The sequence below is a fragment of the Somniosus microcephalus genome, chromosome 3 (genome assembly GCF_052327205.1).
Source record: "Somniosus microcephalus isolate GS21.2 chromosome 3, FLI_Smic_1.0, whole genome shotgun sequence".
NCBI lineage: Eukaryota > Metazoa > Chordata > Chondrichthyes > Squaliformes > Somniosidae > Somniosus > Somniosus microcephalus.
In genome coordinates this window covers 174,002,299-174,007,784 of record NC_140989.1, presented here as the reverse complement: position 1 = coordinate 174,007,784, position 5,486 = coordinate 174,002,299, and the positions used below count along the sequence as shown (strand labels likewise).

The window sequence follows — 5,486 nt, the reverse complement described above, 5'->3', positions numbered from 1 at the left end:
GCCCCCTCGGGCTGTATGACTTATAGAATATATAATGAAAATGTACCTGTTTGTCTAAAGGGAGTACCATATACTGCTTTCATCTGTAATATGATTTGTGGAGTATATTGTAATGTATTGCAACAAGCTTTGATATGTGTAATGATAAATGTATTGTAATTTGTAAATTGAGTGCCATGTGCTGAAGTTAATTTGTATTGTACCAGATGTGGACTGTATTGTCATGTACGTGAACAAAGATTTTTATGAATAAAGTATATATTTTAGAAAAAAAATGTTTTTCACCTTTTACTAAAGATTTCCGTGGAGAGAATGGATTTAGAGATTTAAAGAATTTTTTTAATGCCCGACATTAGTCGGGTTTGGTATCAAATGTGGAAAAATAGATAGAAGTCAAGTGCTTAGTACTTTGATTGCTGTTTTTAAGAGGCTTGAGTGTTCAAGAAATGTTGTGATGTTCAGCAGGCTTTCAGAAGTGCAAAATTGACAATAAAAAGATGCTGAATGTAGATAGTGTTACGTTGGTAGCTCTTTTCACTCTGGATGCTTTTAGCTTGTGTTTCTCATTGCTCTGGTAGCGGAGCCATTGCTTCCTATGTTCTCGGAGTGTCTTCGCATGCCGATATCTCTGTAAGCATGCCTGTGATAATGAAAACAAAGTCCTTAGATTGCTTTAAATACCGGATCTATCCTGAGTTCCTTGTCTTCAAAGCAGCAGCACAACACTCCTACAAATGCAAAATACCGTGGATGCTGAAACGAAGCAGAAAACTACTCTTTCTTATGAGTTTTCAACTGCTAAACCAATGTATTGCACACTACTGAGCAAGCAAGGAAATAACAGGAAATTAACACCTACCTTTCACAGTTCATGTTCAACTTTACGAGCTCCCTGTGCAGGGGAAAACAATACATGGTCTGCAACTCTGTGCTAAACTGGTTGCAATCCATCGCCAATAGTAACAGATCCATTTGGCTTTTCTCAACAGCTATGGGAGCTATCTATTTTAAGTGACACTCTTCAGGGATCCCAGATGGATTGTCTTTGAAGGTTCCAAGTAAAAGTCATTGACTTCAAAGCCTATTGTTTTCAATGAAAAAGTTGTCCATTTAATTCAAATTTAGCTGCCAATCAGACACATAATCTGAAGAAATGTTTACTTTTGAATTTTGTGGCTTCGCTCCTTCCTCAGGCAAGCTGCCCGGTGACAAGCGACTTCAACGTTGAAACATTGTACGCAGTTAAGCAAGGGTGTTATTTCTGTGAGTGATTCTGGTTCTTTATCTCCTTTTGGACTGTGATTGAATTAAAGCAACCAATCCCAAGCTAAAACATAGAAAAGCATTTAGCATTTTGTCACAAATGTTTTGGAGTTCAAAGTGTGACCAGGCGTGCCTGCGACTTTAGCATTTGAACGCAGCTTCTGTGCAAGATATTGAGCTCTGACTTTAACCCGGAGGAAATAAGTTTGCCCACAATGCAATGTTGCCCTCTTAATTTGCATATCATGCAGGATTTGCAGTTGAAACGAGCACTGCCTGTTGCGCTCAATGTTCTGGTGGTTTGAAGAGCGATTCCGGTGATTTAGAGCCCTCAAGTTGCAGTCTTTTCGTATTCAGAGTCGATAGGAGTACTGTAAAAAAAAAAAAAATTTTTAATGGCGGCGCGCATGGACGCAGCGGCTTTGTCTCTCCCAAGACTGAGCGTTTTTACCCTCTTTCTGAGTCTCTTCTGGACTCTGCTAATACGGGAATTGAGGGCAGACCTACTGTACAGCCGGCAGACGCTCCTCGATATCGGGGCCGACTGCGTGTGGCTCACATTCGATCTGCCCCCTGACATCGCCCGACCCCCGGGACCAGCGTGGCGTCCTTCCCCAGCCGGAAGTCGGCGCAGACCGCGCAGAGAGCGCAAGCAGAAGCGGGGTAAGAGGGCCGGAATCCAAAATAGGCTGAAGAGGGCCCCACACAAACCCTCCCTCCCAAGTATTTTCCTGGCCAACGTCAGGTCACTGGAAAATAAAATGGATGAGATCAAACTTGATCTCTCCTCACAGAAAAGGACAAAGGAATGCTGTGCCATGATCTTCACAGAGACCTGGTTGAACAACGGCATCCCTGACACCACCATCCAGCTAGAAGGACGCACGGTCTTCCGCGCCGACAGAACTGCAGACTCCGGTAAGAGCAAGGGAGGCGGTTTGTGCATTTACACTAACAATGCCTGGTGCACTAACACGGACATAATCGATAGATCCTGTTCGGCTGATTTGGAATTCCTCATGGTAAGGTGCAGACCCTTCTACCTGCCTCGGGAATTCACGGCTGTTATCATCACTGCGGTCTACATCCCACCACACGCTAATGCCAAACTAGCACTGAAGGACCTCTACACGGCCATCAGCGAACAACAAACTGCGCACCCAGACGGAGCTTTTATCGTTGCGGGGGACTTCAATCACATAAACCTAAAATCTGTACTCCCGAAATTCCACCAGAATGTTTCCTGCCCCACAAGAGGGGAGAACACACTGGATCAAGTCTACACGAGCATTGTAGCTGCTTATAAGGTCATTCCCTGCCCCCACCTTGGGAAGTCTGACCACCTCTCCCTGTTTCTAGCCCCGGCATACAAACCGCTCATCAAAAAAGTGAAAACATCAGTGAGATCAGTGAAAGTATGGCCAGAGGGGGCAGTCTCGGAGCTTCAGGATTGCTTCGAACGCACTGACTGGAGCATGTTTGCCCATAATGACATCGAGGAATACGCATCCACAGTGCTATTCTACATCAACAGTTGCGTCGAGGTCGTCACGACCCATAAAAATATCAGGACACACCCCAACCAGAAACCCTGGATGAACGGGGAGGTCCACTCGCTGTTGAAAGCACGCGACGTAGCATTTAAATCTGGCGGCGCGGCGGCTTACAGTGCAGCTAGGACCAACCTAAAAAAGAGTATCAGGACTGCCAAAAGGAAACAGACACTGCGGATTGAGGATCATTTCCACAACAACTCGGACCCCCCGGCGCATGTGGCAAGGCATCCAGCCCATCACTGACTACAAGAGTAAAAACACCAGCCCCCCGGTTAGCGATGCCTCCCTTCCGGAGGAGCTTAACAACTTCTACACTCGCTTTGACAGGGACAACAGGGAGCCAGCTACCAAAGCCTTGCCACCCCCGGAAGACCAGGTGCTCACTCTGTCGACCTCCGACGTAAGGGGTGTTCTACGCGGAGTGAACACACGTAAGGCTGCTGGACCTGACAGCATCCCTGGACGGGTACTCAAGGAATGTGATCAGCTGGCTGATGTCTTCGCTGCCATCTTCAATCTGTCATTGACCCAGGCAGTAGTCCCTACATGCTTCAAGACCGCTACCATTATTCCTGTGCCAAAGCAAACGGCTGTGACGTGTCTGAACGACTATCGACCTGTCGCACTCACACCCATCATAATGAAATGTTTCGAGAGACTGGTCCTAGCTCACATCAAAGCCAGTGTTCCCGCCTCTCTTGACCAACACCAGTTTGCCTATCGTGCAAACAGATCAATGGAGGATGCAATCACAACTGCTCTACACTCTGCATTGAATCACTTAGACGGTAAAGAGACCTACATCAGAATGCTGTTCATAGACTACAGCTCAGCATTCAACACTATCGTCCCCAACAAGCTGGCCTCCAAACTCCACACTCTTGGCCTGAACACTTCCCTTTGCAACTGGACCCTGGACTTCCTAACAAACAGACCCCAGTCTGTCAAATTAGGTAACCACACCTCCCCCCCCCTGACCCTGAACACAGGGGCCCCACAAGGATGTGTGCTGAGCCCCCTCCTCTACTCCCTCTTCACCCACGACTGTGTGGCTGTTCATGGTTCCAACACCATCATCAAGTTTGCGGATGATACCACGGTGGTAGGTCAGATCACCAACAACGATGAGTCAGCCTACAGGGAGGAGGTCCAGCATCTCGTGAAGTGGTGCGCCGATAACAACCTGGCCCTTAACATCAAGAAAACCAAAGAAATCATTGTGGACTTCAGGAAGTCTAAAGGCGGAAGTCACACCCCCATCCACATCCATGGGGCTGTGGTGGAAAGGGTGGACAGCTTTAAGTTCCTCGGAGTCCACATCACGGAAGACCTCTCCTGGTCCCTCAATACCTCCTCTTTGGTGAAGAAGGCCCAGCAGCGCCTATACTTCCTAAGGAGGCTGAAGGGATGTAACCTGTCACCCCTGATCCTCTCTAACTTTTACCGCTGCACAATAGAGAGCATCCTGACGAACTGTATCACAGTATGGTATGGCAGCTGTAGCTCCTATGACCGGAAAGCCCTGCAGCGGGTAGTCAAAACTGCCCAACGCATTACTGGCACCCGTCTACCGACCATAGAGAACATCTATCAGAAACGCTGTTTACGGAGGTCACTGACCATCATCAAAGACCCTACCCACCCCAGCCAGTCTGTTCGCCCCCTGCCATCTGGGAGACGCTACAGATGCATTCGCACCCGAACAACCAGATTTAGGAACAGCTTCTTTCCCAGGGCTGTCAACATACTGAACTCCACAAATAAACTCTAAAGCCTGCACATCTGCCAATGCACTTTATTATGGTTATGTTTATGTTAATGTATTACAAGCCAAATGTATGTTGAATGTTTAAATGTCTTAATCTAAATGTACACTCTCGGGAGCCACAAGCCTACATTTCGTTGTACTGCACTTGTGCACTAACAATGACAATAAAGTTGATTATGATTATTATTATGATTATGTTGATTTGTCACCATGGCTTTAGGAGATGGCTCTCGCACCTCGCCAGGAACCACATAATTACTATTTATTAAACTTTAAGTTCTTATATATGGCCAATATTTATTCCTCAACTAACATAACAAAAACAGATTATCTGGTCATTATCACATTGCTGTTTGTGGCACCTTGCTATGTGCAAATTGGCTGTCGCGGTTCCTACATTACAATATAGTGACTCCACTTCAAAAGTACTTCATTGACTGTAAAGTGCTTTAAGACCAGGAGTATGTGCTGAGGGACGCACTGAAGGTTGGTGCCGCCGCCGCAAAGGCACGATGGGGAAGGGCCACAGTTTAAGGCCCTCCCGCCAGTGTACACCGAGGGGCTGAAACCAGTAGAAAAACCCCCCTCGGGCCGTATGTCACAGAAATGGCTCAATAAAATGTACCTGTTTGTGTAAAAAGAGCTCCATGTACTGCTTTCACCTGTAATGGTTTGTGATGTGTATTGTAATGTATTCCAACAAGCATTGATATATGTAATGATAAATGTATTGTAATTTGTAAATTGAGTGCCATGTACTGAAGTTAATTTGTATTGTATCAGATGTGGATTGTATTGCCATGTACGTGAACAAAGATTTTTATGAATAAAGTATATATTTTGGGAAAAAAAAGCACTTTGAGATGTCCGATGGTCGTGAAAGGCGCTATATAAATGCA

The 5,486-nt window shown here is 46.0% G+C and overlaps 1 non-coding gene across 1 annotated transcript; it reads left to right on the top strand.

Moving 5' to 3' along the window:
* Positions 1-252: 252 nt before the first annotated feature.
* LOC147121585 (U5 spliceosomal RNA) lies at positions 253-363 on the top strand. Its single transcript, XR_015077791.1, has one exon. It is a non-coding gene; the product is annotated as a U5 spliceosomal RNA (small nuclear RNA).
* Positions 364-5,486: the final 5,123 nt, after the last annotated feature.